This window comes from Pagrus major, chromosome 10 (genome assembly GCF_040436345.1).
Source record: "Pagrus major chromosome 10, Pma_NU_1.0".
Classification (NCBI taxonomy): Eukaryota; Metazoa; Chordata; class Actinopteri; order Spariformes; family Sparidae; genus Pagrus; species Pagrus major.
This window is the reverse complement of record NC_133224.1, coordinates 19,387,821-19,399,613: the sequence shown is the minus strand read 5'-3', so window position 1 is coordinate 19,399,613 and position 11,793 is coordinate 19,387,821. Positions and strand designations below refer to the sequence as shown.

The following is an 11,793-nucleotide window of genomic DNA, read 5'->3' as shown; positions in this document are numbered from 1 at the left end:
TAATAGTCTGACGCTGTTTGAGGTTGAAAACAGCAAGATTGTTGAAGCTTTAAGGTGCAGCATGTATGGCCACCTGTTGAATTCAAACAAATAGCTGGCAGCATATCACCACAGTAACCGCTGACCGCTTCTAACTGTAGCCGCCGTTCACTGGTGAGCTCAGTTAGCCGTGCAGCTAGGGATCTTATGAGCTGACTCCGCCCAGATTGGGAGCACGAGCGGATTGTTGGTGTTGTTTACTATCGTACTGTCGCCTCTTGAGGTAGAATGTGGTTAGGGGGCTAGCTGTTTAGCGTGCTAACCTAGTAGATTTAAAGATATTGCTTGAACGCAACACATAGATCTCTTTGAAATACCCCCCCAAAAAATTTTGCTTCTTCACATTTGGTTGATAATTTTAGACTTTTACACTAAAATTCTTACATATTTCACCTTTAAGGAAAATGGAAATCAATATCAAAACTCCCAAAGGTCAAAGCCAATTTTAGGTGTTTACATTTCTTTGTTTCAGCCGTGGCAGCCGCCCGCCATTCACCAGCTCGCAGCGTCACCACCTCCTCTGACAGAACTAATAACCTTTAAGCTGTCAGTCATCGTCTCTGCCTCCAGGCTAACCTGCTGCCATCATCTTTTCTTCATTCTGTCATTATCCTCCCTCCCTCCCTCCCTCCCTCTACCCCTCTCTCCTCCTACATGGGCCGCTCAGGCCGGGGGAGGACGGGGACATGAATAATTCTACAACAGTACTTATTATTGCACTTAGTTTAATAGGAACTGGTGAATAATACCTGTGTGTGTGTGTGTAGGTGTGTAGGTGTGTGTTGGGAAAATGATTGTGAAATCTCCTCTCCTCCATCCATTCCTTTCTCCTCTATCACTCCTCCTCTCCACACACACACACGGGAGCTCGCTGACATGAATGGAAATGTGTACCCTTCTCACACACACACACACACACACATGCGCACACACACAACAAAACAAAAAAAAAGGCATCCTTGCGCATGTAAAATGGATGTAGATATGGATGGATGTGCACACGCACCGCACACACACACAAATCAATTATACATTTGCACAGAAACACGTGCACTTGGAGCGAAACACACTGTGTACACACAGCGTTAAAGACACACACACGCAAACACACGCGCAGAATGTGAATGAAATAAGACACGTGGTGAAGTTAAATGGATTTCTAATGCGATGCCCAGTCCCTCCACTTTCAGGCAATGTGTGTGTGTGTGAGAGAGAGACAATGATTGAGTGATGCAGGACTTGGTCAATGTGTGTGTGTGCGTGTGTGTGTGTGTGTGTGTTGTCCCAGCTTGTATTGACATTGGGCTAAGGGAGGGACAAAAGGAGGCTGAAATGGATGGAGAAGGAAGTCTGTGTGTGTGTGTTTCTGTGTGTATTCATGCCTCCCAAAATATACATGTGTACTGTGTGTACATGAGCACATATTTGCAGACATGAAACACACACACACACACGCACACACACACTCCTGCACTCACACACACTGTTCTACTATAAGCCTCTCCTGCAGAGCTCCAGTTTGAGCTCAAAGAAATATATTTAAGAAATAATTCAAACACAGGTAATTCGTTTTTCGCACACTTTTTTTCTGGTTGTGTTGAGGGAGGGGGAGGAGGAGAGGATGTGAGGGTGGAGTGAAGAAGGAAAAGGTGTGATTGGAGGAAAAGTGAGAGTACTCCAGGGAGAGATAATGGAAACAGATGAAGGAAGCGGAGAAGAAGGAGAATGTGGAGGTATGAAATGGAGTAATACTCTGAATCTAATATGACTTTTTATGTAAGGGCACCGGTGTGAACTTATTATTAAAACAGCGCGGCAGCATGAGGAGAGAGATAGTGCGTGTGTGTGTGTGTGCATACATATCTCCACATGTTCTTTGTTTATTGGCAATCCATCATTTCAGAATCTGTGCTTAAAGCACAGAGCAATCCCACAATGCAAACATACACAGGAATTACAGCGCACACACTGTAGATCACAACAGAACCGTTATTAGAAATCCTCCATGTAACACACACACACACACATGGACACACACACACACACAGTTACATTAGAGCTCAGACATACTAAGTGCAGAATGCTGTTCACACCCAGCTGCCTTGTTCAGCGTGTTCCTGGAGTACCACACTGACATGAACATGTGACACGCCGGTTTTGTAACTACATGTAGAACATGTAAGTGCACAGATAGAGAGGAACACCGCAGATCCTTTCCACATCCAAATAGGGATTTACCAAAAATGATTGGGGTGAGGAGGAGGGGGTTCAATCTACTGGTTGAACTCAATTCAGCCAATAAGAGAGGCAAAGCATAGATAATTAAAGATGGTGTGCTTCGGCCAAAACCTTGAAAAAACCTGCATACGTTACTGGCGAGGCTGTTTAAAACACCATCCTCCTCATCCTCGTGAAACTCTCTGCTGTGGCTCCAATCTCTAGTTTTGTCTCAGTTGAATTTGTGTGAAGTGAAGAGTGTAAGTATGAGGACTCTGACTCTCGTATCAGGCTCTTGTTGCTGAGGCATCCAGTGATGTGTACAGTAACAGTCAGCTACAGCGAGGTGACATGAGGTGACTGTCACACAGCTCCATCTGCATATATAACATGTGCTCCTTTGTCGCAGCCACTTATTCGCCCTGTCCATCAACGTCTGCGTCTATGACTCGAGCCGGGCCACGGATCGGTGCCTCATAGATGGAGAGGGGAGGGGGAGGGAGAGGGGTAGGGGGGGTGGATGGGTGGGGAAGGACAGTGAGAGTGAGGGGAGAGTGGAAGAGGACCAAGTGCTGGGATGAACACAGGGAGCAATCCACGTCTTTCACACCGTAGGATGAGTCATCTCGCTCGGCACTGCGCTGTGAATGAAACAGAACGGGGAGGGACACCTGCAGAGAGAGGCTGTGGAGTGTGTGTGTGTGTGTGTGTGAGAGAGAGGAAGGGAAAGCGTTACACACTCGCTGAGGAGAAGAGAAGAAAAAAAAACAACAACAAGCACATGATGTCTACCTCAGATTCTGTCAATGAAAGTGGGAGGAGGGACGAGTGCCAGTCACAGACAGGAGGGAGGGAGGGAACAGAGTGTATGCAGGGGAGTTATGGGATTGAATTCATGTGACGACGCACTTGTGCACAGTTGAGCGCTGGTGTCAGGGGGAGAGGTGGCAATATTTCATAGTCGTGCTGTAAACAGCTGTCCACTCACTGGAACTTTACTTGTGAAAATGATTTAACTTATACTGTAGCTACTGATGTATTATACAGAGGACTGAAACTGCCAAAATTGTAAATAAATAAATGACTTAATATTGTTTTTGGTGCATTTAATGCCATTTAAATGTATCTGTACATTTTATAACATTTGTACATTCTTCATCATACAACATTTGTTGAAACGTCATGTTTCTTTACATTTCGGTTTTCAATTTGGTGCGACAGTAGTCGGGTAAAGGTCTGGTTAGCACTGACAAAAACACAGCTTGGTTATGGGTATGAAAACGTGTGGATCTCCCTCATCATTGGCCAGCCTGTCGCTGTGTTGATGTACGTCCATAACTACTACGTCATTCATTATGGGGGCACTACATAGTACTGGACAAATGCATAAAAGCTTCCACAGTCACACACATAAACATGTGCAAGTCATGTTGTATATACACATACACACTTTAAAATACAGCATGCATTGAAATTGAGGACAAAAAAACTTTATTTTACAGAAAACCTTACACACAAACAACACACAAAACTCCACATCAGGTCCAGGGGGAAGAGAGCAGGTTGAGAATATCTACTGCTGCAAGAGCCAAACACAAAAACAGACAGGGGGTAAGACAAGTTATATGTGGTGTTATAAGTAAATGCAGTGATGTGTGTGCGTGGATGTGTGCGTGGATGTGTGTGTTTCACCTTGGCTTTCTGGCTCTGGAGAGGCAGGCGGAGTTTAAACTCTGCTGGGAGCTCATCCTCAGAGTACAGTCTGTCTGAGAAATACACTCCTAATTTGACAGTTAGCGTGGATCTGAGAGGAAAACAGCAGGTCAGACATTAGCAACTGAAAGAGAATACAGTCAGAGTTGTAGCTGGTTTCTAATCTGTCTCAACGTAATTGGTTCCATAGGCTCTCCTGGTGAAGTCCGACAGGTCGAACTGAATCTGGTTCCAGCCGTCGTCCAGCTTCATTGGCATGGTGCAGAGCAACGGATCCACTCGCGTCGTGCTTCAGTAGGTACTCAACCGAAACCGCTGGCGACCGTTTGTATCATTTAACACCTGATAGTTTAAAGATGGGAGAATATGTCCACTTTAATTGTTTATACCACCAAAACATGGAACAGGTCGGTATCTGTGAGAGTGAATATACCTTCCTGGACTTCAAAGGTGAAATACTACTTCAGATTCTTGACGATCATAACAAGAATGGGAAGATTGATGCCCAGTGTCTTCTTGGGGTCTGCAGGACATGTTATGTAGGTGGTACTACAGAGACGAGAAGAGATGAGGGTGCTTTCATGCGTTGCCCTGAGCTGAAGAATCAGTTAAACAGAGGCAAACTCACCAGACGTTTGCCCCCTCGACCTCCAACACCTGGGAGCGGATGTCATCGTCTGTGACTCTCTCGATGTGACCATTCCTCGCCTGTGTACACACAGAAAATTATGTATATAAAGGCTGCGCAGTCAATGGAAATATAGTTAGTTAGCTTTAGCACGACCAGCTAAGGAAGCTTGATAAGCTTCATAGCATCCACTCTGAAGGGGACCTTTTCATCCCATATCTGAAGCGGTTTGCTGCTGATGCTGTAGAAAATAGACAGAAATCTGCCTTGAAATATATTTTTAAACATCTTCTCTGAGTTATGTTAGTCCACGATCGCTTTACACGTGTTTAGTACAATGTAGAGGTTAGCAACACATTTGATTAATTAATTTATTCCTAGATGTAATTTTTTATATTATTTTTGGTGCATTTAATGGCATATTAGGTTGAATTATCTGAAGGTGTTCTTCCTTACCTTTAGGTGTTTAGCCTCTGGGTCTGCACTGGTTTTAATTAGAGGTCAATGACTGAATCAATCAACCCATCAATCGGTTATTTTAACCAATCACTTGTAAAGTCATTTGTCACAGCTCACCACCTCTCATCCAGTGCCAAGGGGGACACTGCCAAAAAAGACATGAGTTAGCGAGAAAGAGCAAAGGAAAGTCAAAGGAAAACAGTGGTGCTATTACGCATTTAAATAAATCAAAGCAAAGCTGTCAATATCAAAATGCTGATGGTCGCGTCTGTTCATGCCGAAAAAGAACAAAAACCACAAACAATGGAGAGATCGATGACATGAATTGAAATCTATTGCTGGGCCAGTAGTTGGGTCGAAGATGTGAAGCTGGATTGAGATCTATGGATCTGATTCCTGTGAAGTTAAACCCACAGGACCACAGAACTGGAGATAACGCTTCTTTACAATCTGTCCACTCAGTGTTTTCTGTTCTTTTGTTGTTGTGTGGGTTTAAATAAGGCATGGAGGACACCAGCTTACTACAACTTGGTTCTCACCTTCAAGAAAAAGTTCACCCAAAAATGAAACTTCATTCAGGAGTTAATTACCGCCCTGTGGATGGAAAGTTGAAGTTTCATAGGCCACAAAACATTTCTGGAGCTTTACGGCAAAACAGTGTTGCAGCATTCCCATAAAAACACCTGAAGTAGATGGGGACTTGCCCCAAGATCCCAAATTGTTCTGAAAAAAACAAAACAAAATGTAATTTAAACCATCGACTTATGGTCAAAGTCATGCATCCACTGCAGGCTTTATTTTTCATTAAAAAAATGGTGTCAATGTTGTCTTTTTAAAATCGATTCAAGCTTCTGGGGACTTGGATTACACTGGACGAGCTGTATGGAACCATTTTATGTTGTTATTAATGTATTTTTCCATTTTAAAGCTCCCATACTGTGAAACTGAGATTTCCATGTCTGATTATAAATCAAGTCTATACTGTGAAAGTATCAAAACGCTCAATCAGCAGAGAAATGGGCCCGTATTTACGCACTGTCCCTTTAAACGAGCCAATGTAACGTTCATAAGGTTGTGAGGTCACAACTATACAGTCACCACCCTTAGCCAAGCCCCCAGCACGTCCGTGGTTGTGAAAATACTGGCAGAGCTAGTGGGGAAACATGGTGGGAGGTGCCTGCTCAGGCCTGTGAGAGCTGACCAATAAGACTAGACTGGGCTTTTCGTGAGGGAGGCTCTTAAAGAGACGGGCCCTACAACCGAGCATTCAGATGGGGTGAATAGAGGTGCTGCAGCAATTGATAGTATGAGAAGAATGTTTAAACTTGAAAATGAGGATAATACAGTCCCCATCTTCAGTTGTTCAGGAGAATGCTTTAATGCTGTTTTACTGTGAAGCTCCAGAAATGTTTTGTGGACGATGAAAACTTCATCCGTTGTTTTTAATCGGCACGAAGGCGAGTAGATCATTTTCCTTTAACATTGTCCATGTCAAAGTAATTTATGTGATCTGTGAATATTAACAGTACTTTGATATTGCTATTACAAAAAGTCAATGGATGGATTACTAGACAATGGGCCCCTGGGCACAGACCCATAAAAGGCTTCCCTTTAGTTCGCAGTGGCTGTTCCAGGAGGAGGGAAAAATTAACGGGTTCCTGTCACTATCCCTACAAGGCAATAATATAATGTTCATGGGAAACAAAAAGGAGTTGAATTGTTATAAGACAAATCAAAGTATAGAAGTACAAAGTTTACACAAGGTACACTCACCGTGGAAGTCAAGTCATCGCTGACTGACATTTGACAGAAGATGGAGGCGTGTTTTGGCTCTGATGCTTGGAAACATTACATCGACTGGCCTGAGGGAACGCTGTAATTAAAGGTCAAAATTCAAAAATGTGAAAAGCCACGCCAGAGGAAGGTGTGTGTGTGTGTGTGTGTGTGTGTACCATTTGAGGAGGATGTTTACTTTGTTGATGTGCATGAGGTGTGCATGTCCCCTCTTTGTTCAATCACACTGGGGTTAATCACACCGTGCTGTCCTGATTGGTTTGAGGCTAATCCTTGTGGGAACATTAGTACTAACATGCATCCTCACACAGATGAATACACACACACAAACACACACACACAAACACACACACACTCCTCTGCACACACTCTCTCTCTAATACAGAGCCATTCATCAGTGAGTTTTTCTGCTCTGATCCTCAGGCGAGGTTGCACCGCTGATGAAGATTTAGGACCTCAACCCCAGGTGTGTGTGTGTTTGTGTGTGTGTGTGTGTGTGTGTGTGTGTGTGTGTTGCCCTTTGCTAGCAGTTACTTTACTGTGTCTGTCTGTGTAATGGAGGCTCACACAGGGAGAGGCAGATGTCACACTCGCAACTTATGAAGTTATCTAACGTCGCACAGACACCAGCCGACCTTGGGGATGCTGTCATGTGCGCAGGCTGCCTCTCAGCCTCACATGGCTTACACACACATGCACGCTCATGGTGTGTGTATGTGTGTGTGTGTGTCAACATGCATAAGAATTAAAGTAGGGGACTGTTTAGATGGTGATTAACTTGTGTATTTGCCTGATTCTTTGCATGTCTCTCTACATCTTTGAGTATGTGTGTGTGTGTGTGTGTGTGTGTGTGTGTGTGTGTGTGTGTGTGTGTGTGTGTGTGTATAGAGCCCGAGATGCATCAGAATGATTGGGTTAGAGATGCTCCTTTCAGAGGAGGGGGTGCAATGCATTTTGGTTATCAGTCCATTACCCTCATAGGAAGACAAGGGATGTCCACTGGATGTTTTAGGATGTGTGTGTGTGTACTGGTGTATAACTGCTAGTACATTAGGGCACACACACACACACGCACCCACACGTGCACAGTTCACCTCAACATACAAAGTGTCCCATGTGTTTTCCATGCAGGAGAAGGTCAGAGGAGGCATCTAGAGCGTTCCTCCAGGTAGGCAGTCAGTCATAGCGGAGCTGCTGATCCACTCACCTCCGCAGAGGTCATATCTGCGGTCCCCAAAGCCCCGAGGCCTCTGAAGGAACATCAATCACTACAGACCTTGGACACACGAACACACGGCGCTACCTTAACACTACAGCACTATAATGTGCCATGAGGACGGCTGCGGCCACCCCATCAGTGCGTGAGCGCTGTGTTCTTCCATCATGGGAGATGCACCCTTTCAGGAGGGGATCTTAAAAGGTAAATACAGTGCTATAGAAATCAGTGTTGCCTACATGTTTTAACTCAAGACTTGCAATTCGCCGGCTAGTTTTGGCTCGTTATCAGCGAGGGGGAAATGTCACGCCATATGATAAAGAGATCAAGGTTGTTTCTGATGTCCTCATCAGTCACAGTAACGTCTGTAAACCCTCCTCACCCTGTGGAACGTGTTAAAGCACAAGGACGAGAGGGGTGATCCTCCTGTGAGTGAGTATTGCTACTATAGATAAAAAAAAACAGAGTTGTCTTATTTTGATTAAGTACTTTGTTCACGAACTGAGGAGGGCTACAACCACATTTGGAGAAATATGCTTTTTTAGCAGTGTAAGCCGTTACACGTTTGAAAGAGAGGGTTCTCCTTCAGAACCTCCAAATGTCGATTGTTTAATACTTACTTTAACAGAATTGTACAAACAGAATAAATTGTGTTAATTAGAAACGGTGGTGCATTATTGAGCTTGCCAGGCTAGTTATGTTCCCTGCTTCCAGTTTTAATGCCAAGCGTGGGACACTGCGTCCAGGCTCCAGCTACATACTTACAGATGGTGTGGGATGAGAGTGGTGTCGATACCGAAGACGACTTTCTATCATTTTATGTAATTTCATGTTTTCTGGTTTGCATCAACAAACAGAAAGCTGTTCAGGTCAGTGAAGACCAAATACACACCTCAGGTTTCAAATTCAGGGTTTTCTGTCTGTGTTATCTTTAGATGTAATCGCCTAGATGCTTAATAAAACAAACAGAAGCACTGATTTTGTTATTGAACCTTACGCTTCCTGAACATGTATTCAAAATTATCTCAACACACCTATGCCAGTCCAGCCCAAAGTAAATTCAAAGCTGTCTTTGAACCATTTGGAGTACAAGCATGGTTTTGGACAGTTTTGAAAGGTTTCAGGCTGATTTGACCTATAGCTGCTCCTGTTGGCTGGAAAACACAATGGGCCCACATCATATATTCTTACATGGTCCAAGTTCAATTTGGTAACATATTAGTAACAATATCACTGAAAATAATGAATACTTCACACATTTTTCTAAATAAAAATCCAGGCCCTTGGGAAAAAATGCCCTTTTGTGTCCTCAAATTACCCCTGCTTGAGAGTAACAGGAGCATTAAACTCATTATAGTTCTTTATTTCCTTATTTACACTAACTTTGGCATATGAAACATTAAAAAACAAAAACAAATGCTGAGGGCAAAAAACAGCCTGTACAAAGAGAAACTTTAAAACCCCTTTAAATTATATTTTGTTGGCTGTTGCAGGCCACGGGGCGGGCATTGATGCTCCGAAACTGTTCAAATGAGGCGTCACCAGCCATCTTAGGTGACTCTGTATTGCAGTTTAATGGCAGGTGGGTAAGATTTTTCTTAATGTGAACCATGTATTTTTATGTGTTTTATGTACTTTTTATGGTATTACCTGAAACCCTGATCACTCACGCTTTTCTATTTCTTATTTAGAATATAAGTAGTTTTTCAACCCCAATAGGCAGCACAACCACACCATGAATAAACTCTGCCCTTTATCGATTTTGCTCAATAAATGCATGGACCAAACATGCATAGAGTAAACGCAAAACACAACTCAGAAACCCGAAGTGAAGCAGCGATAAGCTGAAAACATGACTTTTAAGGAAAATTGCACTTCTTACCATTTTATCTCTGTCATTTTTGTAGAGATAAAAGTTTGATGCTGCTGTTTTAAAGTTTTTGAAGGTTTTTTTTAACAAAATGGAAAAAAAAGTTAATTCCATAGTCATCAAATGATTTTCAAGCAAAGTCCAACACAAAATCTTGAACAAAATAAATCAAAAGCTCAAGAAATGACTACGGCAGGGTCAAAAGTTTTTCTTTGGGCTGTGTGAGGTTTTAAAACTTCACATAGTACTGAAGAGAGCGAGGCAAACGGAGATGATAAGTGCTCTGGCCTAGATTGTGTGAGTTTTCTTTGTGCCTTCCAGCACAGTATCAGCACTACGGTTACTTATGCATGCATAGCCCCGGTCAGAGCTGCACAGATGAGTTTGGCTCAGCTTAGCGAGAAGCAAAATGCATCTTCTCGTGATAACAGCAAATACTCTTACGGTAATTTATATTTTAATTCTTTTTTTTTTTTTTTTTTAATATTAAAATCCTCCACCCTAACACACACACACGCACACACACACAAACAGTGTGAAGTCTTATGAATCCAAACTTTGTGGTAATGTAGGCCGTTTGAAGCAGAGACTCCTGGTTTTTAGCTGACTAAAATATAGAGCCGAAATGTATCAAAATATGAAAATGTGAAACATGAATACATCCACTGTCCGGTACAGTCCGCTGGACTTTTAGTTGCATATACAGCATGAGCAGGGGAATTAAATGCTCCCTGACAAGTAAAAGGATATTATTTTGAAAGATTTATATTTTCTGTGTTTCATTATAGGGCTTCATGATTCAAAAGCTCTCTTACTAAGCTGTACAACCTATCAACTTTTTATATAGTGTATGCTTAATGTGTATTGAGGTTTTTGGAATTAATGTTAAAGATATGGATTTTGAGGAGACGTGTCCATTTGTATAACCTTAAACTTGTTTTCAATGTTGGATTTCTTGAATATTAAGTTACATCTACATCGACAGTAAATACAGACGATATATTCAATGCATTTAACAATGTTATTGAAGAGACATTGCTGTGGTTTAGTCCTCTTGGGGAACAGGGAAAGCAGCACGTCATCGTCTCCCTAAAACCACGGAAGAGGGCTTTCACTCCCCTCTTCTTCTTAACATCAGGGCCCTGAACTAGGGATTCCTGTGTGGCAGATGTCTCCGCTGTCTCATCATCAAAGTGCATGGCCACACTGTCCTCCAGTCTGGCCGAAGATGTTTCCTTAGTCACCTCATCTGGCGTCCTGGCCACCTCGTTGTGCACAGTGACTCCCGGAGACTCCCTCTTGTGGAGAATCCCAGTTCTCCTCCACAAGTCCACCGTCCAGATAATCTGCGGTTCTGTCCTGGGTGGTTTTAGTAGTCTGTAGTCTTCACTTCATGGTCAACAATGTCCTCTTTCTCAGAATCCTTCACTTCCTCCAGCTGCAGTTGTTCCAACTTAACAGCATGCACAGACACATTGGTATCCAGTCTCTCTTCCTCCAGAAAGACTTGTGGAGAAGCCACCCTCTCCTCCACCAATCCCTCTTCCAGCCCCTCTGAGGTGCTTGGCTCAGGATGAGCCTGGGTGGACAATGCAGGCTGCTTTCCATGGTCCCTACCCTGGATGGTAGAGATGACACTCTCTCTGGCAGAGAAAAAGCTGTCATCATAATCCATCTGGTGGAAGGACTCGGAGTGTTGGTCATCAGGCCTTGACCATCAGTCGTGCTGCGTTGGTGCAGACACTAAGCAGAGTCATCTCAGACATAGAGAGCTGAGAGAAGCAGGGAGCTGCTGAGTCTGACAGCAGTTTGCTGATCTCAGCACTGGCATCTTCAATCTTCTTCTGCTGCTCTTGT

At 43.3% G+C, this 11,793-nt stretch overlaps 1 pseudogene; it reads right to left on the bottom strand.

The window, feature by feature from the left end:
- Window positions 1-3,787: 3,787 nt before the first annotated feature.
- On the bottom strand, window positions 3,788-4,885 carry LOC141003897 (cilia- and flagella-associated protein 20-like; annotated as a pseudogene).
- Between the last annotated feature and the right edge of the window lie 6,908 nt (window positions 4,886-11,793).